This window comes from Papaver somniferum, chromosome 11 (genome assembly GCF_003573695.1).
Source record: "Papaver somniferum cultivar HN1 chromosome 11, ASM357369v1, whole genome shotgun sequence".
In the NCBI taxonomy this organism is placed as follows: domain Eukaryota; kingdom Viridiplantae; phylum Streptophyta; class Magnoliopsida; order Ranunculales; family Papaveraceae; genus Papaver; species Papaver somniferum.
This window is the reverse complement of record NC_039368.1, coordinates 61,382,791-61,408,492: the sequence shown is the minus strand read 5'-3', so window position 1 is coordinate 61,408,492 and position 25,702 is coordinate 61,382,791.

Below are 25,702 nucleotides of genomic sequence, written 5' to 3'. Positions count from 1 at the left end.
TCTGTTAGTTTCCCACTTTTTGATACAAGTCATAAAAAAACTACTCTTCCAGAATCAACTATTCTGGTCTCAACACTCTCTTCGCTTCCCTCCCCAAAACCAACCCTTGTCCTCCACTTTGTGACCGAAGCAAGTCTGGAACAACCATTTCTTGGTTTAGGCCGGACTTGTACAGATTGATCTCTCGAATCTAAAGTACTCCCTTGCAGTACATTGTTTAGGGTTTTGATTTGTTTCTCACCCACATCACACGAAATTACCGAAATCAGCATCAACTGTTTTCACCCTCAAACAATTGGCGACCACAGTGGGAGATTGGTCTTTCGGTTACAATGTCAATTTTCAATCCTCGATCTCATACTTCGACCCAGACGTCAGGACGGTAGAGGAAAACGATCAGCTCAGGGATCGACGACTCAGCTACCAGACGACCCGATACGATCCGCTCAGGGATCGACGACTCAGTTACCAGACGACCCGATTACTAGTCATGACACGGCAAGGGGCGACTGGGGACTTCCCAGAGGTTAAAAGCAAACGATACTCCCAGGGATTGACGACTCAATTATCAAGTGACTCGGGGACGACTGGGGACTTTCCACAATTGCGGTGCTTCTCACTAAACTCGGACTTGCACCTGACTCATTTTTCGTTAGAAAATCCAAAAAAACGAGTAAGTCTTGCCTAGACAAAATACATGGTTTACTATTTCAAGTTTTCACGGGAATGATAAAACTAATAGCCGTTATGTTTCATCCCATGTCATCTACCGACACGCAACGTTCACGGTTCCATATCTTCCCTGGGATGTTTGTATCACTTACAGTCATAACCAAAAACGACATCATCCTAAAACCGTTCATCCCGAATAATAATCCAAAACCCTCATAGGTTACACTTGTCTATCAACCCAAAAATCCAGAAAATCAAAACCATAAAGCCATGTGTTTCATTTGCCTTTAAAAAAAACGAAACAGAAGAATGTCAGAAGACAGAAGTGCATTCAAAGGAAGCCATTCAACGGTGTTTTGCTCTTCTCGAAGAAGGCGTCCTTCGTCATTTGGAGGACCACCTGTTTCAGCTCCAACTCTTTGGACAGCCTTTCGACCTCCGCTTCTTGTTGTTTGACCAAGTCCGCAGAAGGACCTTCGGTCACCTTCGCCTGCAACTTTTGGATCTCAGAGAAACCCTAACGCCCAGTTCCTCGTGGAATCAGTCACCTACCCGTACGTACCTACTTTGCATAATAACGATTACCAGTCACTATTCATGAGGTAGCCGACGCTACTACTGTGATATTTGAAGAGAAGAACAATATTTCTACAGATTCATGGAAGGCATACCTATGGCTAGGATTTTCCCCAAAACAAGAAAACAAATTGAAAGAGAAACGCTGGAGTACATAGATGGAATACGCTTGCCCACTTTATTGCTACCGCTAACACCAGGGCGTGAGAACAAAGATACGAGATAAAAATGAGAGCCAACCTCTTTCATATGCATAACACTTTTGGAATTTGAATAAGGAAAAGATTTCCTATTTGATATACGTATGGAAAGAGGCAACTGGGCCCGCAAGAACAAGTACGCTCCATGCCAAGCCAGCGCCGTGCCAAGCCAACAGTCCGCGCCATGCCAAGCCAACAGTCTGCACCATACCAAATCCAATCCAGTGTCCACGCCAAGCCAGCGCCTATTCCAATCCGATCCAGCGCAACAGCTTGCATCTTTCCAGCACCAGCATCTTGCATCCTTCCAGCGCTAACAGCGCCAACAACTTGCATCCTTCTAGCGTTGCCTTTTGAACGCCCAGTAGAAGGGAATCAACAATCTAATTTCATCACAAAGATCAGGAACGACTTCTCCAAAATCGAAGCAAATAAAATCAGGAACCCCCCCTGAGTTCACAAAGATTCTCTTCCTGTCATGAGCTGCATGATTTCCGCGGACTTCGCCCACAAAATAGTGCAGTCAATGATGAAACACTTATGTGAGATTCTGTAGGCGCAGCGTCAAGACATATTCGCATCCCTCAACCGCAATGCATCAGGGAAGAAGCTGTTTCCAACCAGAGAAGCCGTTCCCAAACCCCAACCTCTCCTGGAAAGCACGATTGATAGATGAAACTGGGGACTCCTAACCATTGTTCGCTTCAAGGGTGTCCAGTTTGACATCATACTGATTAACGTATCTGCTCCGCTTCAACGTTCGCTCCAACAGCCGCTTCACTTCAACGTCCTCCAGCAGCGGCTCTGCTTCAACGTTCGCTCCGACAGCCGCTCCACTTCAACGCTCGCTCAAGCAGCCGCTCCTCTTTAGCGTTCTCTCCATAAGCTTCTCCAGAATCCGAAGCCGAAGCTTCAGCGTTTGGCTCCTTAAGTTTCAACATCCTTTCCAAGAGTCAAAGCTGCTTCAACGTCGTTTCTTCCTGCAAAGGGTCGTACCACCACGCTCCCCATGTCAAGGATCATGATCACAGCCAGCCAAACTTTGTAGTCATGACCTCCTTTTGATCCATATTGCCAAAACTCGTGATCATGGACAGTTTTCTCGCTTACGCGTCCAGCCAATCCTTTTACTTCCATGGATGCCCATACAATTCCAGCCAACCTACTTTGTTACCACGACAATGTAGTCTCTTCTGATTACATATGCTACCAAGAACCGTTGCTGCTCATTTGTTGATACCAACCAGAGCTTCACCACAGCAGTAATCACTACAAAAGTAACCTGTACTCCTCCATATTTTAAGTTCCACGTGGAAGAAGAAACAAAATCACCAGTACGAACGCACGATGTTGATGTCTTTATCATGGTCAATCCACTGACCATACAAGATGGAAAAATGTAAACCATACTTGGGGACATACACGGAATCCCTTCACTGTCAAAGCTCAGAAGACACGTTCAACCAAAAGGTCATAGCCACAACAAGGTCATCTACTCTTCAAGGGTGCAGCGTAATAAAATCACCACCTATCTGTCCAAAAGACGCCTTCAATACTTTACAAAGACTCGGAGGATCCCTAGCCTGCTCAGAGGAAAACAACTTCAGAAACTGAAGAAAAATGCGACTAGGGACTGCTCATCGCAGTCCATCCTGACGACCATCAAAGACTCATGAGATAACTCCAGAGACGCGACTGAAACATTTTGTTGAAGAAATAGAGGGAGCCATGATAAACAACATAACTCTCTCATTCCTACCACTTCAATATCCAGGATATTTCATCATGTGATATTCTGATCACCCCAGCGTCACATCCAGAAGAGTACGATAAGCTTATATCAAATCTGTGGACGTGGATTCAAGGAGATGCAATGAAAGTAGGCTACACATGGGGACTACCAACATGGGACGCTTTCACTCCCCTCAACCAGGTTATTTATGATTTCAACATCATCACTGTCGAAGTTTTACGAGCCGAAGGAATTTCTCAACATGAAGCCGTACATGTGCACCGAAGACTCCAAATGCACGCCACAAAGATACATTCACATATTTGGCCAAGCCATCGGATCTAACAGAAGCCTAACTGGGGACTGCTCACCACATCCCATTCCACACGATAGTCCAAGATTCGGAAGATGGTTTGAAGGATACCACTTGGAACCAAGTCCTTGAAGACTTGATAGTAGCACATCGCCAAAGAAATGTCTCCCAACTCATCTATTTCATCAAGTGTCTCCGGAAGATTTCGACCAATACAAGCATCCACAACATATTTTCATCGCGATCATAGGGTCCAGGCACTGAACAACCTAAAATCAAGGATGGACCGAAAACGCGACCAGATCCATCCGTCCCAATAATGCAATGGAGTTTGATAAATTTTGGAATCCACTGGAGAGACACTGCAGAAGAAAGAATAGATCCGGACGAGCAACAAAAAACAGAAGAAGGTCAATATCTCTTTTCATGCGAACGGAGTTTCTAGAGTTTGAACAAAATAAAGATTCCTTCTTGCTCCGTGAAACGGATGACTGGGCGCAACTATGCCACCTCGGGCCCGCAACATCCCTCTTGAGTTCTTCCTGAATTTTACTGTCGAGCTGTTTTCACCTCCCGAACGAAGTCAAAACCTAAATATTCCCGCGTAGAGAGATATGAAATTCTTTTCCATTCAGAATGGAGGGTCGGACCGTGAAAATACGAGTTCGTACGAGAATTCTACAACGATCTTAGTAAGGGGCGCTAATTAGGGTTGCAACATGCTAAAAACTGAAGAAAGTTGTTACCTTCCCAGGGAACTGAAGCAAATTGTTAACTTTCCGAAGCCAGTCGTCACCTTCCCAGGGAACTGAAGCAAGTTGTTATCTTCCGGAAGCAAGTCATCATCTTCCCACGGAACTAAAGCAAGCTTCCATCATTCCAGGGGCCCGTAATTCTTCATGAATTTTACTCTCGAGCTGTTTTTCACCTCCCGAACTAGCTCTTTAACCTAAATATTCCCTTGTGGGGAGATATGAAATTCTTTTCTGTTCAGAATGGAGGGGCAGACCGTCAAAATCCGAGTTCGTACGAGAATTCTACAGCGATTCTAGTAAAGGGCGCTAATTAGGGTTTCGGCATGCCAAACCCTAATTCAGACAAAGTTGCCATCATCCCATGAAACTAAAGCCAGTCGTCATCCTTCCACGGAACTGTATCCAGTCTTCATCCTTCCAAGGAACTCAAGCTAGCTCCACTCCAAGCCGAGCAACGCAAGCAGCTCCATTTCAAGCCGACCAATGCTGATGGCTCCCATTCCAAGCCGACCAACGCCTGCGGCTCCCATTCCAACCCGACCAAAGCCTGCGGATCCCATTCCAAGCCGACCAATGCCCACGGCTCCCATTCCAAGCCGACCAACGCGTGCGTCTCCCATTCCAAGCCAACCAATGCCTACGGCTCCCATTCCAAGCCGACCAACGCCAGCGGCTCCGCTCAAGCCACACCAACACCGACAACTCGCTAATCCAGCACCTCCGTGTTCCCTAGACCAGCCAAGATGACGTGTGACCAAGCCAAGCCGACAGTCTCCATCTCAATCAGCAACCGCCTCAACCATTTCAAGGTCTAGCCAGCAACACCACGAGTAGAATTTACGCAAGGCCGCCAACACAAGAATCACAAATTCTTCTTACCTCTCGAAAAAGTTTAGTCGGGTCTTCCTGACCATCTTTTCATGACTTGCCATTTCGATTTTGTTATGGCCTGTCACCATCTTATGCTTACCTCGCAACAGTGCTCTTGTTCCGAGCTAAGCAGGGGACTTAATGTTGATGGTGGTTTTTAGATTAGGGTTAAAATCGTAAAACCTTACATCTGACATGACGTCACTACAACCACTAGCGCATTTATTGAATCATTCAACATACCTACGATAAGAATTACCAGGGTACCTTTTTTTTTATATACATGTGTCATGTTCCACGGCAGAATCCTTAGTATTGATCGACATCATCTTCGTACATACCAAACCCTAATTCTCATGCTACCGTGCCAAGGCATGCCAACCATGCCAGCCGCACCACTGTGCCAATGGAAAACCATGCCAGACACATCTCCACGCCAAGGCATGCCAACCGCACCACTGTGCCAATGGCAAATCATGCCAGCTACATCTCCGTGCATAGGCATGCCAACCATGTCAGCCGCACCACTGTGCCAATGGAAAACCATGCCAGCCACATCTCCGCGCCAAGGCATGCCAACCATGCCATCCGCACCACTGTGCCAATGGCAAACCATGCCAGCCATGTCTACCGCGCCAAGGCATGCCATGCCACATGTGCCAATGACATGCCAACCACCTTGCCGCACCATACCATGCCGGCCTTCCTTATGCGGCTACCAAAACGAAGGGCTGCAACAATCAACGACCATTTTTTCATCTAAGATGCAGATCTTAGCCGTCCAAGGTTACCATTTAATGTATGGCAACCTTAAGCCCTAGTTTGGTGGCGCCTAAACAAAGCCAAAACCCTAACTTTTGGTCGCACCTAAGCTGGGACATATTAAAGCCATACTGATCATACTTTCATGCCACTGGATACTAAATTAAAGGTTGCAATAATCAACGACTACCTTCCTCTTAAGATGCAAAATCTCGACCGCTGAAGGTTACCACCGAGCCGGCAAGTCTCCCAAGCTCAACTTGCCAGACAACAACAACATGCTACATGTTTTCCATGAAAAAACTCGAGACATCAACACATGTCACAAACTGGGGGATGCTCATTGGGTATGGGTTTGGCGGTTTACAACGTGCGGCGTACACTACGCTCGTTATTAGAAAGTGTCATAAGGATGAGGCGGTTAGTAAATACAGGGAGTAATGGTGAAACGCTTTCTTTTATGGAACATCAATTCCAAGCGTTACCGGTTACCACCTCCTCCCATTTACTCACCCGTTTTCCATTTCTTAATGAGACCAGAGTACGTTTCACTTCGACTTGTATAAATAAGCATTACCTATTTCCTCCGAACAAAAAGTTCTGGTCAGGAGCATACAACAATCAGAAAACGTTTGCTAGGTTTCCCATCTGTTAGCTTTCCACTTTCTGATACAAGTCACAAAACAACTATTCTTCCAGAATCAACTATTATGGTCTCAACACTCTCTTCGCTTCCCTCCAAAAAACCAACCCTTCTCCTCCGCTTTGTGACCGAAGCAAGTCTGGAACGGCCATTTCTTGGTTTAGGTCGGACTTGTACAGATTGATCTCTCGAATCTAAAGTACTCCCTTGCAGTATATTGTTTAGGGTTTAGATTTGTTTCTCACCCACATCACACGAAATTACCGAAACCAGCAGAAACTGTTTTCACCCTCAAACAACTGCGCAAGGCACAAAACCCTAATTTTGCAAATTAGTCAGGGTAATATCTGGATCCTGTGAATTATTACAAAATTGATTGAATTCTATGTGTTAACACAGAGTTCTTTAAGTGCATTGCCAGAGAGTAGTACGCTTTCTGATTGAATACTTTATGCAAGGACCTTAGCCTTGATACTTGGAAATTCGTGCTACTCTGCTGGGAGTGAACACAAATTGTCATGCCATATCAATATTAAGGGTTCAGCCGGGGAACATCGCACATAAAGAATTCAAAGAAACTCATATTAATTGAATAATATAGGCAAGGTTCCAAAATTTACAGAATATCTGGAATTGTTGCTACATGCACCATTCTTGACAAATTTCATGAGAAAATATTGAGTTGCTCAATAAATGCGCCAGTGAAGAGGTTGAACACTCATCACTTTTACATGGCTCTGTTTCCTTCCAAAATGATGGCATATTAAATGCATGGTTTTACAAATTTAGCTCTGAACTAAAAATCACTATCAACATTAAGTCTCCTTCTTAACACGTAACAGTGGCATTGTTGCGGGGTAAGCATGAGATGGTGACAGACAAGATGAAAAGGCGAGGGTACCCAAATATACCTCAAGCTAAAACTTTTCCTACCTATAAGTCCTTTCTCCGAAAGTGATTGTCTATGGACTGAGTCGAGACAATACAACTAATCGGTTCACACTTTGTGTGATCGTCTATGGATACGAGATCAAGACAATACAAAAACGAAGTATGTTTACTTGATACAAAGTTTCGGACTTAACCAAACACAATAGGATTGCTTATCAAGTAAATAGGAATTGACATTTGTGTAATTTCTTTAATTATAATAAAACAATTATAATGAGGAAAATAAAAGTAAATTACACAACAAGATTTTGTTGACGAGGAAAACTGCAAATGCAAAAAAGCCCCGGGACCTAGTCCAGAATTGAATACTCTCAGGATTAAGCCGCTACACAAAATTACACTAACTTCGTATAGTTGAAACCAAGTAACTAAAACTATAGTTCACCTAGTTCCGTCTGTATTCCCACGCCTCCAACTTATAAATAAGTCACGTACTTCGATCAATCCCTTTGGTTCGTATTCCAAACAGTAAAGGAACAATAAATCTGTTTGGTATCAACTCTATTCAACAAAGTGATATGAGTCAGACAAAGGCTCTTCCTTTTATCTCAACATAAACTCCTTCTTCAGGTCTAGATCTATCTTATGTTCAATCACCCAAAGGTAATCGATTAAGATTAAGCCAACAACATCTTTAATCCGAAGAACTGCGTTGATGCCGATCTACTCAATCAAACAATCCAATCTACCACAAGGATAAACCGATTATTAATTGGATCCTCTTTTACCGAAACAAGTATTGTGCACACTAAAGATTATAAAACCCAAGTCATATCTTCAATATCTTCTTTGTCTTCAAATCTTCTTAAATCTTCAATAAAAACCTGCACACAATCAATTGAATCTCTTGTGATCAATCACGCACAGAACGGAGTCTGTTAAGAATGGATTATCACAAGATTGTCTTTAGAACTAACAACAGTCTAAAGATCCCTATCGAAACTCTGAACTAATTTAAGTGAATCTTAAATCAAAAGAGAAGATTCTCAAGAATAAACAAACTAGGTGCAATCAGATTTCAACCAAGGTTAGTCAATCAAATCAATCGAAAACAAAGATAAACCGCAATTATCTAGTTTCCCACCAATGGGTCGCGCTGGAGCTTCTCAATCCCAAAGCAGACTTTAAACTGAGCGGCCGTAAGAAATTTCACCTAATTAGATTATTCTCCTCTCCGATAGGTGGCTACACCAGTAACAACAACAAAAGAGTAAATTTGTTGTTACGAAGGATTAGTTTGCTAGAAAGGAAAACTTCGTGTATTTATAGACAAGGAAGTTTGGACACCAAGGAATTTCCAAAACCGAAAATATTCTCAAGATATTCATTAAAGCACAAATTCGTTTTCCATAATTCCCGGAAATGCTCTGTCCAAAAATAACGATCGAAATCTCTCGGAAAATCTAATTAGTAAATGCACATTACTAATTCTGTAATTTCCCTACAAAATGAAATTAATAACCTTAATTAAAAAATTCTTAACTTACTTATGTTTCGATCCTGGGATTCTCTTCCCTTAGCCGTTAAGGAATATCTTTGAACAATTATAGAAATAAACATTCACAGCACGTGTTCAAAGTTTGTCGACATCTTTACTTTGTAAGTTCTCTTTCACACTTACAACCTTGAAACCGATTTGCCACACTTCCAAACAAGTTTAGAATTGGTTCAGCTGACTTTGAAGAACTATGTGATTGATCAAACCAACATTCAATCACAATCATGGGTTTAACGGTTCTACCAAAACAAGTTTCGGTTCTACCTCCATGTGAGTACTACGCATAGTCATACTAGCTTCCCAACGATTCGGTTGACTAGGTACTAGGATCGGTTCCCGGCATATATATGGTATCTAACTTATATGTGTTGCACATGTCCATAGGATCGGATCCCCTTTCTGCTATAAACCTTGCTGCACCACATTCAAGGACCGGTTCCCCTTGATGTACTGCACCCCTTACAAGGATCGGTTCCCTTTCCCTTACTAGGATCGGTTCCCTTTCCCTTACTAGGATCTGTTCCCTTTCCCCAAGGTCAGACATAATCCGATCATACCACAGGTGATTACTTAAGATTGGTTTTACTAATAAAAGTTATACCAATACATAACTCAGGACTTTGTGAATAGTTCTACCAAGAACACAACAAGTTGTGAGCGGTTATACTCTATCACACGTATTGGTTGTTCATAAGATATGCAATGAATAACAAAACCAACAACTCCTTGCAATTTCCTTTTCGGTTCACAAACAAGTTTATGAACTTACTTGCTTAGAACACATGTAAACATTGTTCCCTAGGATGAAATCCTCACCTCATACCCATACATAATCACAATAGCATTCAAATGATTATGGCGATGTCTTATCTACAAAGTTTAATGGTTAAGCAATAAACCTCGTATTGTATTCCTTAATACTATGTCTGGAAAAGCGGGGTCTAACAACACCACCCAATATTTCGCTTAGCAATCTGTATGGACTAACTCCAAAATATTTTCTAGAGACTCAACTAGACAATCATACTCAATCTAGGTAAAAGTATCTCAAGGAGTTAATATCTCTCTCTTGTTTTGATTTACTCGAGCTAATAGAAATCAACGAGTCTTTAATCAAACACAAGGAATAACTTGGGTGGTACCAAAGACCAATATCCAAGGATCAATGAATGACAATCAACAACCAAAAGTTGTATTACTCTAATTGATGATCTAACGCACAACCTGTATTATTTCAATTATAAAGATAAAACAATATGATGCGGCACCGACACCAGAAATTTTGTTAACGAGGAAACCGAAAATACAGAAAAAACCCGGGACCTAGTCCATATTGAACACACACTGTATTAAGCCGCTACAGACACTAGCCTACTCCAAGCTAACTTCGGACTGGACTGTAGTTGAACCCCAATCAGTCTCCCACTGATCCAAGGTACAGTTGTACTCCCTACGCCGCTGATCCCAGCAGGATACTGCGCACTTGATTCCCTTAGCTGATCTCACCCACAACTAAGAGTTTCTACGACCCAAAATCGCAGGCTTTAACTATAAACAAATTTGTCTCACACAAACAAGTCTATCAAAGGATCAATCTGTCTCCCACAGAAAAACCCTAAAATTTTCGTACCGTCTTTTGATAATAATCAAGGTGAACAAGAACCAATTGATAATCCGGTCTTATATTCCCGAAGAACAGCCTAGATAAATCAATCACCTCACAACAATCTTAATCGTATTGTAGCGAAACAAGATGTTGCGGAATCACAAAAAATGAGACGCAGATGTTTGTGACTACTTTTTATATCTTGCCTATCGGAGATATTAATATCAATCCAATCAATCTGATTGTACTCATACGATAGAAGATGCAAGATCAGATCACACAACTACGATAAAAGTAGTATCGGTCTGCCTTCACAATACCAATGAAGTCTTTAAGTCGTTAACCTGGTTTTAGAAGAAGAAAACCAAAGGTTAATGGAGAAACGACTCTAGCACGCAAACTAGTATCACAGTGAGGTGCGGGGATTAGTTTTGTAGAGTTGCTAGATGTCCCCTTATATAGTCTTTCAAATCAGGGTTTCGCCTTGGTCACAAAGCAAACAATATCCACCGTTAGATGAAAACCTGATTTAGATTCAAGTTAATATTTCTCAACCGTTAGATCGAAAACTTAGCTTGTTATACACAAATGAAATATACGCTCTAGGTTTGTTAACCGTACCCAACCATGTACATTGTTGGTTCAACAATAGTTAACCAAAGGGTCAGCCATATGAGCATTTCATACCAACCATATTCTTCTTCACCATAACTAGTTCAAGTGACTCAAATGAACTAGTTAGAGAGTTATTCAATTGCAAGGAATCTTATGTACTACACAAGACACAATTGAAGCAAAGATGATTTGATTCACTTGAGTCGGTTCATGAACTTTATAGCCACGGTTTGCAATTTGCATTCCTTAGTCTTTATAAGTTTAAGTTCAGAAATCATCTTCAGATATATAACCTTCTTAAGTTCCCACACTAGGTTCGTGGACTTAAGCAACCGGGCAGAGTTTACAAACTCCAGCAGAAAATCTCGGCAAAGACTTTCCGCCGGTTCGCGGACTGGTACTCACGTAACAAGTTTGTCAACTCCAGCAGAATTTCTCGGGATGAGAAGTTCGGCAGTTCGCGGACTGAGTTCGCGGACTTGGCAACAAGCCATTCTTCCGGTTTCTCTTGATCAACAAAGTTCGCAAACTTTGGTTCAAGGAATAGGACTTATGCACATAAGTGTTTCCATAACAATACTTATGTCCATCATTGGTTATGTAATCTAAACTCTCATTCCAACCATTGAAACATTCTTAGAGGATGTTATATAGTTATTACACCATTTCTCGTCAAAGCAATTTTCAAAGTGATTGAAACATATCATGACTTTCGTCACTAGGTAAAGATAAACATGGTCGAAGCGAAATACTTACCAACACATATTTCGAGATATAGATAGGCGAGGTATACTCGGCTCGAAATACCAAATGTGTATAATCTAAGTCTATATATAGCATACGACTTTTTGTCTCAAGAAGTAGGAGATAGAGTAGATAGACTTTTGAGTGACAGATAAGTTCAAGTCTTCGCATACCTTTTTGTCGAGAAGTTCCACCGGTTCCTTGAGTAGTTCTTCTTCTTGTATGATGAATCGCCATGAAGTCCTTGAGCTCAATTACACTTTCTATACTATTCCGAGACTTAGCTATAGTAGACTAGAAATAAAGACTTATAGTTTTGATCACTAATATTGACAAACATGCTTGAGATAGCAACGCATGCGATTTCCACCGAGCAATGCTCTAACAATCTCCCCATTTTTCAATTTTAGTGAAAAAACTATCAATACATATGGAATACAAAAAAGATAAAGAAACTTTAGTAGCTCCTATTCCACAGCCGCACACCCCTCAAGATATGACCATTATACAAAAGTTCAAAAGAACTCTCCCCCATTTGATGTCATTCCCAAGGGAACAACAAGAGCGACCTTAATTTCAAAAGAAAAGAAGGATTTTTACCACGAGAATGATTTTCTATATCCAAAATCTCAATCAAATTAATCACAAGTAATCCCATGATTAATTTAATCGGAATATGCAATCAAATTAAACACAAAAGTGATCAACTTAATTGATTATGCTCGACATAAGAGAACTTACAGAGCATACGACTAACATACCCATCAAAAAATGAATAGTATAGTCGTTCATATACTCAACATAAGAGGAATCTTACGGAGTATGAAAATACTCAACTAGATTAATTACAAGAGAACCCATAATTAATCTAATTGGAATACACAATCAAACTAATTACAAAAGTAATCAATTTAATTGTCATTTGTTTTGCTCGACATAAAAAGACTTATGGATCAATGACTAAATAACCAAACAAGATGATTAATTTAGTTCAAGAATGCTCAACATAAAGTACCTTACGGAACAACCAACAAAGCTAATCGAAAATTAATCAACTTGGTTGTATCTTGCTCAACATAAGACACATTACGAAGCCTCACAGTATTACATAAAATATGGATCAGTGAATATCAATACTGTGGAATACACAAGGATTCATTCTATCTTCTATCACTATTTGCATAACGATTTTTAATAGACATAATCCTTGAACACAAAAGATTTTAACCTATCTTCCATCAAAGAATTGACAATAAAGGATTAACTTTTGTATATGTCAAAAGTCTATTCATCCTTAAATCAATACATGAATACCGATCATGAACGAATTTACTTTTGACAAAATATGGGATAACATAGTTCACGGACGTAAACACCAATATCCCATAACAAATTGCAATATAACAAATCATAAAGATTAAATACTGCAAACCATCATCCTCCAAATATTTTTAGAATTTAATATCAATAAACCCAAAAAAAAACACAAGAAGATGAAACATAATAGCTATGTGTAATCACAATCATTTCTATTCAAAGCACTAGTTATTATTCCAACTAAACCAAAAAGAAGACATACTAGGCAACAAAAATAAAACTCAGTTTTTTAATAACCAAAGAAACTAAGCCTTGTCAGCAACTAGAGATCGAACATGGACGAGTTCATCAGTTAGCTTCTTTAGTTTATCTTTCAGAAAAACAAGATTGCTTGTTGCAATCCCGAGATGTTCTCAAACTACTTCAAAGTCTTGAAGAAGATTTCCTACCAGTTGTGAAGACATCTGAACCGATAGGTTGTTTTCATGATCAACTACATGAAAGCAAGTTACGGAGACATCAATCAACTCACTGGTTTTGCCCTGCTCGACTTCAACAATCTTGTTGCTTCCATCCATTGTGCACAAAAAAAAAAAACTCAATAGAATCTTCTGGCCTTATGAAACCCAATATTTATAAGGTATTCCAAAAAACCCTAGGAACCATGGAGTTCGTGTGGGTCCGATACGTGTGCTTGCGGTCAAAACACATGTGACACCAAGGAAAAAGGAGAAGCAAAGAAGACCAAGAGAGTGTTGTCAAGCGGCAGACACTTAGTGAAGGGATGAGGAAAAATCTAGAGAAACTTTAAGCAACAACTTAATACACTCCTGCTAGCTTTTTCAAGATGAGCATCTTGAGAACAAAGAGCATCCTTCTTTGTTAAAAGAAGGATGTGATAGGATCCGGAGACGCCTATATATGATAATCGCAATCGAACGGTGTCTAACTAGTAGACGGAGGCATGTACGGGTCGTTTCCACAAGGAGCGGTGGAAATGTCAATAATCAGTATTCTTAATCAACTAACCAATAACTATATTTTTGGGTTTTAGAATTAAATTCAAAAAGACCAAAAACAAAAAGAATTAACTAAACGCAATGGAGCGAGTCAATAACCAGGGTTTACGGATTCCACTACTATTTATAATTCTTCACCAAAAAGAATTGAAATTCCAATTATGTATACATCTTAGTTCTATTGCAACACCTATTATTGATGTATTTTCGTTTTTCAACTCGCATCTCTTAAATATAGCCTATCAAATTTCTAAGCATGACCTATCAAATCATAATAACGAGAGAATTATTGAAAACATAATTTATAGATTCACAATTACTATTTGCTTCGTCTAAACATAACCCATCAAAAGTATTAACCTAAGCATAAATCATCAAATACTAACAAATACAATTGCAAACTACATGAATTAATGGACATGGGCTATTGTATCGTACAAAGCCGGTGGAGCAACAACGTGTGTTCTAATATAATCAATAAACATAATTAAATAATTTACGATTCATTTTTCATAACTAATACCAAAATAATTTCAAAACAATTCAAATGGTCTAATGCTCTGAAGTAGTTTTCTCCATAAACCCTAATCACATAGCTTACCAAGTCATGGCTTTCTTAAAATCCATAAACAAATTAAAGAGAAAATCAATCGAAACTCAAAGTGAAATGGAAAACAATACTTCAAACCCTTGATTTCTCTTTTGCTCTCTGGCGGCAGCTTCCCTTTTCTGGTTCGGCCTCTCGGCCGCGACCTCCCTTCCTTCTTCTTTTTCGATTCCCATATATGCAAGTGTTTGCAGACTCCAAATAGGACCGAGCAAGTCCTTGGCAAAGCCCAGTCCAAAAGTATAGCACCCATTTCCAAATTCAGACTTTGTCCAAACTCCGACCACTGCTCCAAATGATGTTCCCCGAACCAACTTCTAACTCCGGCACAAGACCACTAACGCCAGTCAGTACTCCCTTAACTTCCAGCCACTACCGACTGCACTCATCTCAGCCATCGACTGCACAACTCCAGCTATCAGTATAGCATGCTCTTCCTTGCTGCTTCCACAGCACACAGTTCCGTTCAAACATGACGCGTATCTTCAATGGTTTAATTGCTCAGTCGTGGATCAATTGAAACGACGACAGCTCAATCAACAAACCCCCCACTGTCTCCTGCCAAACATCATACACAATCAACTCCGGCAACACACAAGAACCCATCTTTCTTCTCCACCTCGAGCTCTCAATACTTACTGCCACCACCGAGATACAAGAGCCTAAAAACTGAAGTCACTCATCCATTCACATCGACCAACCCATGCAAACCCATCTTATTCCTTGACGATAAAAATCTCTAATCGTTTCCTTTCTCATCGTTCTCTCTCTGCAAGAATTGATCTGAAACCTTCTCATTTTCTTCCACCAAAATTACTCTTTTCTGTCCAAAAGAAACGAAGATGTTACTTGGTATTGATCACAAACCACTGCAGAAATGTGGTCGTATACATTGACACGTCACCCACTATTTATTCCACTTTAATTAGTTATTGGTGAACTTTCACGTGCCTGCTTGAGTGGAACAAAGAAATCCAACAACTCTGGCCGTGTATTTGTTAAATGGTGCCACTAACTTAAGTATGTTTGGCAGCCCACAGTCTCAATAATTAAGCTGTATCCTTTGGATGAGTGATACGGGTGATTGTCGTTGCAACCGCCATTTGCTCTCATTTAGCCATGTATTTCACGGATTAATGTGGAATAAGGTAAAAGAAAGCAATACTAGATTGCTATAAGCAAGAAGAGAAGAGAATTCAAGCAAGAAGAGAAAGATAAGTTTTGTGTTTAATAATTTGATTGAGTAATAGATAGCTCTTACAAGACTTAATCTAGTCTTTATATAGGCTTGAAGAATAACTAAACTAGGAAACAGAAAACTAAAAGGAAATCTAAAAGAATCCTAAAAATAAGAAAGACTGAAACTAGGAAATCATGGAAGCCAAACCTCTAAGCGGAATCTTCTGGAATTGTAGTATGCCCTGCATCAGTCCCCCCTTCTAGAGTAAAGCTCGTCCTCGAGTTGTCCAAACAAACCAGAAGTTCATTGTCACCATGAAACGTAAAAATCTCTTGAACATTAAATGTGTTGGAGATATTCCAATCATTTGGTAGATCAATAACATAAGCATTATCATTGATCTTCTTTAAAACCTTGAAAGGACCATATTTCTTCATCTTGGTTTTGTTATAAGTACCCACTGGAAATCTCTCTTTTCTTAGATGTATCATCACGAGCTCCCCTTCCTTGAAGGTTTTAAACCTCTTGTGTTTATCAGCATCCTCTTTATATTTAGAATTTGACTTCTCCAGTTTAGATTTTACTTCATTATGTAATTCAGTTGCTTTGTCTACAAAAGAGTCGGTTGCAGTGTTTGTACTCTGTGTGGTGGGTAAGGCTACCAAATCAAGAGTATGATTAGGTACTTTAGAGTACACAATCTCAAATGGAGTTTTCCCAGTAGAACGATTCACAGAAGTGTTGAAAGCGAATTCCATATGTGGCAATAACACATCCCACTGCTTACTATTATCCAGGCACTTAGCTCTAATCAAATTCCCAAGTGATCTATTAACAACCTCAGTCTGTCCATCAGTTTGCGGATGTGAAGTTGTGCTGAATTGTAGAACTGTGCCTAAGCGCATCCATAAACTTTTCCAGAAATAACTCAAAAATTTGGTATCTCTGTCAGAAGTGATAGACTTTGGAACCCCATGCAATCTTACTACTTCTTTAAAGAACAAAGAAGCAACATTAGAAGCGTCAGTTGATTTCTTACAAGCCACGAAGTGAGCCATTTTAGAGTAACGATCAACTACGACCATAACAGAATCATTACCTCTAGCAGTACGAGGTAAACCAAGTATAAAATCCATACTTATATCAACCAAAGGTGCATCAGGAACTGATAAAGGAATATACAACCCGGTATTTTGAATTGTACCCTTTGCTCTCTGACAGACCATGCATTTTTGTACGAACTTTTGTACATCACGTTTCAAAGATGGCCAGAAATATCTTTCTTCAACCAGGGCAATGGTTTTATCTCTCCCAAAATGACCACCAAGACCACTGCCATGTAATTCTCGCATAAGATGTAAACGTAAATACCCTTGAGGAATACATAATCGATTCCCTTTAAAAATAAAACCTTCTTGTATAAGAAAATCATCAACCCCATGAGTTTGAGAACTGCATTGATCCCATAGTTTGCCAAAATCTTCATCTTCTGGATAAATGTCTTTGATATAGTCAAATGCATAACTCCCATTACGAATTGTAGTTAATAGATGACTTCTTCTACTTAAGGCATCAACAACTTGATTCAATTTGACACTTTTATGTCTCACGGAGAAAGTGTATTTGTTGAGTGTGGAAAGCCATCGATCATGCATTCTGTTAACTTTAGCAGAAGTATTCAAAAACTTCAAAGCATGGTTGTCAGTGTTGAAAAAAAATTCCCTATGTATAAGATAAGTATGCCACTGCTTAAGAGATTGAACAAGAGCCAATAACTCTAATTCATATGTAGACCATTTCTTTTGTGCATCTGAATTCTTCTCACTGTAATATGCAATTGGATGACCCTCCTGTGATAATACTGCACCAATACCAACAACAGATGCATCACAATCTATTTCAAAAGGCTTGTTGAAATTCGGAAGTGCAAGAATTGGTGCCGTACAAATCTTTTCTTTAAGAAGAATAAAGCTTTTATCCATTGCTTCCGTCCACTCAAACTTCTCCTTCTTGAGACAGTCAGTCAAAGGTGCAGAAATAGAGCTAAAGTTCTTCACAAATATTCGATAGAAAGAAGCCTAACCATGAAAACTACGAACATCACGAATAGAAGTAGGAACTGGCCAATCTTCAATTGCTTGAACTTTAGAAGGATCGACATGAATACCATCAGTAGAAATCACATATCCCAAAAATGTTACTGAAGAAGCCATGAAGGTACACTTCTTCAAATTAACATATAAAGAGTTGTCAGCAAGAACTTGAAACACTTGTGAAAGATGTTGGAGGTGTTCTGGCTCACTGCGACTAAAAATTAGTATGTCATAAAAATAGACAATAACAAATTTACTGAGAAAGGGTTGGAGAACCTGATTCATAAGTCGCATAAAAGTACTAGGTGCATTAGATAACCCAAATGGCATGACCAGCCATTCATATAAACCTTCACGTGTCTTGAATGCTGTTTTCCACTCATCTCCACCTCGAATGCGTATTTGGTGGTAACCACTGCGTAAATCCAACTTAGTAAAAATAATAGAGCCCGACAGTAAATCAATCATGTCATCAATACGCGGTATCGGAAATCTATAAGGAATGTTGATGCGATTTAATGCTCTGCAATCGATACACATCCTCCATCCATTGTCTTTTTTACTAACCAAGAAGGCAGGACTGGCACAAGGACTGTTGCTAGGTCGTATCAAACCCTTTGTAAGAAAATCATTTACCTGTCCCTGTAATATCTCATGCTCAGCAGGACTCAAGCGATAGTGTGCTTGGTTTGGTAAATAAGCTCCAGGAATAAAATCGATGCAGTGTTGAATATTCCGTAAATGAGGTAATGCAGTTGGTAGTTCATCTGGAAATAAAACATTATATTGAAATAATAAGGGCTTCACCTTTGCAGGCAACTCAATCATAGGCTTAGAATCTTCATGGGAATGTAAAGAATGTTGTGGGTGCAAAGAACGAATAACAGTGGCTACGACAGCATCAGTCTGCGCACAAGAGTTTGAAGTGGAATTGGATGGACTAAGAACCTTGGTTTTCCCATTATGAACAAAAGTGTAAGCATTCTCGAATTCATTGTGAACCGCGTGAAGATCGTATTGCCAAGGTCTGCCAAGAAGAAGATGGGTTGCCGTCATATTAATGACATCACATAGAACTGTGTCTTCATAACCCTCAAAAGAGAATGACACATAACACTGAAGAGTAATCTTCTGTGTGCTAGAGGCATTAACCCATCCTACAGTGTAAGGTTCTGGATGAGAAGTTACTGGTAGTTCAAGCTTCTTAACTACGTGATCAGCAATATAATTATCCACACTGCCACTATCAATTATCATCTTGCATATTTTACCCCCAATATAAAATCTTTATTTAAAAATACTGTGTCTCTGAGACTTGCATTGTTGAGTAAGAAATAATGGACGAATCATCCCAACAAACTCGTCGTCATCACCAGGTGAGTCTTCATCTTCGAACTCATTAAGCGCACCAGTGACTTCATTAATGAACTGAGGTTCACCAATCAAAGCATTGAATTTCCGACAATCACTAGAAGTGTGCCCCGATTGCTGACATTTATTGCACTTATCTCCACGAAATTTTGTATAAGCATTATTAGCTCGCTGTTGCGGTGGAAATTGTTGTTGCCTGTTATGAAACCGATTCCCTGTAGTAGGAGGAGTTGGTTGCAGAGAGTGAGACTACTGACCCGGCTGAAGATCAACTGGATTGGCTAAGATAGGTGTAGCCAGAGGTGGAGTATAAGGCACAATATGGCTAGGTTGTCGATGTGAATGGCTAACATCATCATAAGGAGGCCTGGGAATATTCAAAACAGTATCTGGAGAAAAGTTTTGAGATGAATTGGTACCCCTGTAAGTATTTTGATAACGCCCTTGTCTGGATGGATAAATCCTAGAAGAACGAATAAGACGATTTTCTATCTTAATAGCTTGCTGCACAGCTTCGACCATAGTAAAAACTGAATGAGTCATACCATTTTGTATTAATCTATTCAGTCCCTCAATGAATCTTGCAACTAACTGTTCTTCAGATTCTTTGAGTTGATTTCGTGCGACCAAATTATAAAAATCTGACACATATTCTTCAACAGTTCGTGCCCCTTGCTGAATTTTTTGTAATTTGATGAAAAGTTGCTGCATAAAGTCTCTAGGTAAGAACTTATCCCTGATCAAAGTTTTCATACGTTTCCAAGTACGTATTTTCGGTTTGTTAGCGTTTCTACGATCATCACAGATCTTATCCCACCAAGCTGCAGCTCCTCCTTTGAGTTTGTATGTCACAAGTTTAACCTTAGAATCTTCAGGGACTTCCATGAATTCGAAAAAATCTTCTACCTCAAAGAACCAATCAGTTAGTTCTTCAATACGAAAATTTCCAGAGAAGTTGGGAATATCAGCTTTTAGTTTATATTCTGGTAAAGAACTGTAAGGGTTGTGACCAGTTTTTAAACGTCGTTCTTCAATCCAATTCTTCTCTAGATCGTTCTCACGTTCATCTTCATCATCACTGTCAAGTGCAGGAGAAACTATCTTCTTCTTTGAATGACCTATGAAACCTTCACACGGTTTCTTAATGTTTAAAGTACGCAATACATCTTCAGGTACTTCATCATTCTGTAAAAACTGAAGTATATCTTCTTTAGTTTTTCCTTCTAAGTCTTCAAGCTCAGGCATATCCAAATCTAGATTTATATGTTTTGCAACCTTCAAAAGTTGATTCTGCATGGTTTCAAGCTTGGTATCTCTTAACCCTAATTTGTCCTCCATGGACTTCTCAAGAGCTTCAGTAATGTTTTTTGCCAAAATCTCGGTATGAGATTTTATGAGAGCTTCGATTGCTGCTAGAGTAACTGGTTGAGCAGTCATATTTTTTTTTTTTTTTTGTATACGAAAAGGAACTAAAAAAGGACTGAAAGGTGTTGCGGAAGTGATGTAAAGGATCAAGTTATAGGATGAAAACCTAAAACTAAGCGGTTGATACCAACTAATGTGGAACAAGGTAAAAGAAAGCAATACTAGATTGTTATAAGCAAGAAGAGAAGAGAATTCAAGCAAGAAGAGAAAGATAAGTTTTGTGTTTAATAATTTGATTGAGTAATAGATAGCTCTTACAAGACTTAATCTAGACTTTATATAGGCTTGAAGAATAACTAAACTAGGAAACAGAAAACTAAAAGGAAATCTAAAAGAATCCTAAAAATAAGAAAGACTGAAACTAGGAAACCATGGAAGCCAAACCTCTAAGCGGAATCTTCTGGAATTGTATTATGCCCTGCATCACGGATGATCGAATTCGTATGTATTTTCACTAATATAGTTAGCCAAAATATCGAGTCCTAACTAATATAAATATGGATATAAAATATAGCAGTTACGTGCTTATCAACACCCTCACACTCATATTTTGCTAGTCCTCGAACAAAATAAAGAATTTACCCGCTACATAGATGGTCATATCATAAGATAGAGTTAGACCCGCTACACAACTGGTCATAGAAAATACCCTACAAAAGATCCGCTACACAGCTGGTCATAATCCTAAAAATCATAATGATAATAGTAATTATTTTTTTAAGACCCGCTAAACAGATGGTCATAATATGCATTTTTTATTATTTTTTTATAAAAAAAACCTATCGAAAATGCCACTCCCCCACACTTAAACATTACATTGTCCTCAATGTAATTGAGTCATCCAACGTAAAAATTAAGATGGGAAATTCAAGCGAACAAATTAAAGATAGACGAAAGAAAACAAATCTGATGGGTTGACTCCCATGAAGCAAAATCGTATGAGTTGACTCCCATAAACCATAATATTTGTATCCATGTTTGCGCACATAAAGAACCTCAAACAAGGTGAGGTTGCACCAAAGTAAATTGCAAAGCATATATGTATAGTCTGAAAAGTTGGGGATCACTCCAACAAATCAAGTCTGCCGCGAATCTGAATCTGCAAGCACTATAAACCTCCAAAAAGAAGTGTAAATTCATTCCCAATAGAAAATAGTCCTTAGTTGAGATAAATAAATCACTCACATGGACAACAAACATAGAATGTATATTATTTCTTATTTGGGAAGCACACTCTAAATCAGGTTCTAAATCAGCTGAAATACATTCGGTAGACACATTATCTTCACTAGAAAACAGAGGAAATAATGAATTGACAATTACAAAAGGCAAATAATCATCAATATTAGCACGATGACCTATACATGCATCTAGTGGTTCAAATTTATCAAAATCAGTTACTCTTAAATCTGGTTCTAATTATGTTGAGTTACCTTGATTAACTATTGGAGGTCGCTATGCATTGATAATATCAATAATCATAGGGTCATCGGAATCAGAAAAGTGGGCTAAACAAACAGATAAAGGCTCAAAATCATCGACACAAGTTATCTGACCAATATCAATATGTTCAACATTCACATCAACATTCGGAAAATCACTAGATGGATCAGAAAAACAAGAGCACAATGGAGCAATAATATCATGAATAATTGCCTCATCACTATCTTCAACTAAGTGACTTAAAGGAAACTCATTATTTTAATGATTAGAAAATATCTCATTATGCACGTCTACAGTCATCAGACTCAACAATAGTATCTTCTGTATAAATTTGTTCTTCTAAATCATCTTTATCTGAATAAATGACATCTCTAACACAACTCTCGTCCTTTTGAATGGAAAAATAATCATTTAAATGATCATGAGTTGGGTAAGATACAATAGATTCAGGTATTATATCGGTATCATAATTCCTAAAATCACTTCTAGTGTCAAGTTCATTTTCACCCTCATGGTATTGGGGTTGATACTCATCTGAATAACCACCCATAGCGAAATTACGTGGATTCGAAGTTCCATACCTTAGACGATTATAAGCAAGAACTTCCTTATAACGTGACCCATACATGTATTCACCAAGCGTCATAGACGACGTCTCGCGCAAAGCACTCATCGTTCTCAAAAAGGCTCCTGAAATAAAATTCTGAAGCACAAATCAAGTCAAAAGGAAAAAGAAATCCTAAAAAATAAAAAATAAAAATACTGTACAAAAAAATAAAATAAAATAAACACCTATCTATTTACAAAATCAAAAATACTAATTACAATATTCCACAACCGCTCCCCGGCAGTGATGCCAAAAATTGATAGGATCCGGAGATACCTATATATAATAACCGCTATCATACGGTGTCTAACCAGTAGACAGAGGCAAGTACGGGTCGTTCCCACAAGGAACAGTATAAATGTCAATAATCAGTATTCTTAATCAACTAACCAATAACAATATTTTTGGGTTTTAAAATTAAATTCAAAAAGACTAAAAACAAAAAGAATTAACTAAATGCAACGAAGCGAGTCAATAACCAGGATTTACAGATTCCACTACTATTTATAATTCTGCACCAAAAAGAATTGAAATTCCAATTATGTACATATCTTAGATCTATTGCAACACCTATTATTGATATATTTTCGTTCTTCAACTCGCATCTCTTAAGTATATCCCATCAAATTTCTAAGCATGACCTATCAAACTATAATAACGAGAAAATTATTGAAAACATAATTTATAGATTCACAATTACTATTTGCTTTGTCTAAGCATACCCCATCAAAAATATTAACTTAAACATGAATCATCAAATACTAACAAATACAATTGCAAACTACATGAATTAATGGACATGGGCTATTGTATCGTACAAAGCCGGTGAAGCAACAACGTATGTTCTAATATAATCAATAAACATAATTAAAGAATTTACGATTCATTTTTCATAGCTAATACCAAAATAATTTCAAAACAATTCAAATGGTCTAATGCCCTGAAGTAGTTTTCTCCATAAACCCTAATTACATAGCTTACCAAGTCATGGCTTTCTTAAAATCCATAATCAAATTAAAGAGAAAATCAATCGAAACTCAAAATGAAATGGAAAACAATACTTCAAACCCTTGATTTCTCTTTTGCTCTCTGGCGGCAGCTTCCCTTTTCTGGTTCGGCCTCTCGGCCGCGACCTCCCTTCTTCTTTTTCGATTACCATATATGCAAGTGTTTGCAGACTCCAAATAGGACCAAGCAAGTCCTTGGCAAAGCCCAGTCCAAAAGTATAGCACCCATTTCCAAATTCAGACTTTGTCCAAACTCCGACCACTGCTCCAAATGATGTTTCCCGAACCAACTTCTAACTCCGGCACAAGACCACTAACGCCAGTCAGTACTCCCTTAACTTCCAGCCACTACCGACTGCACTCATCTCAGCCATCGACTGCACAACTCCAGCTATCAGTATAGCATGCTCTTCCTTGCTGCTTCCACAGCACACAGTTCCGTTCAAACATGACGCGTATCTTCAATGGTTTAATTGCTCAGTCGTGGATCAATTGAAACGACGACAGCTCAATCAACAAACCCCCCACTGTCTCCTGCCAAACATCATACACAATCAACTCCGGCAACACACAAGAACCCATCTTTCTTCTCCACCTCGAGCTCTCAATACTTACTGCCACCACCGAGATACAAGAGCCTAAAAACTGAAGTCACTCATCCATTCACATCGACCAACCCATGCAAACCCATCTTATTCCTTGACGATAAAAATCTCTAATCGTTTCCTTTCTCATCGTTCTCTCTCTGCAAGAATTGATCTGAAACCTTCTCATTTTCTTCCACCAAAATTACTCTTTTCTGTCCAAAAGAAACGAAGATGTTACTTGGTATTGATCACAAACCACTGCAGAAATGTGGTCGTATACATTGACACGTCACCCACTATTTATTCCACTTTAATTAGTTATTGGTGAACTTTCACGTGCCTGCTTGAGTGGAACCAAGAAATCCAACAACTCTGGCCGTGTATTTGTTAAATGGTGCCACTAACTTAAGTATGTTTGGCAGCCCACAGTCTCAATAATTAAGCTGTATCCTTTGGATGAGTGATACGGGTGATTGTCGTTGCAACCGCCATTTGCTCTCATTTAGCCATGTATTTCACGGATGATCGGATTTGTATGTACTTTCTATAAAAGCACTAAAATAATACAGTTAGCCAAAATATCGAGTCCTAACTAATATAAATATGGATATAAAATGTAGCATTTACGTGTTTATCATGATGCAATCTTATGCAGTCATGGTGTACTAAGATGAGCATCTTGCTCATCAATATTCACTTCTTCTTTTCCTTTATCAAGGATATTTAGAGAGACATTACTTGTCATAGATGAAGAAGTTTTATCATGAACAAGGTTATAAGTACCTGAATCAACTGTTTTCCATGTTTTCTTGATGCTCCATTTGAGTTTGTTTACACTGATTTTTAGATCTGAGACTCGATTGTTGATATGTAAGAAGTCTGGAGCGGAAGTCTTGGATTTGAAGCTTTCTTCAAGGAGAGATGAGGAACTCAACTTTTCTTTCTTTCTCCTATGCCTTTTTCTTCTTGCAGGGTCAGTCACCCTTTTGCCACTCTTCCTTCTTCCATTGTAGGCATTTTTTATTTTGAACATACAATTATCACAGTACATTCCTTGAGTGTTTAGAATGCTTTTTCCAACAATGTGTGAAACCGATTTAATGATTTCT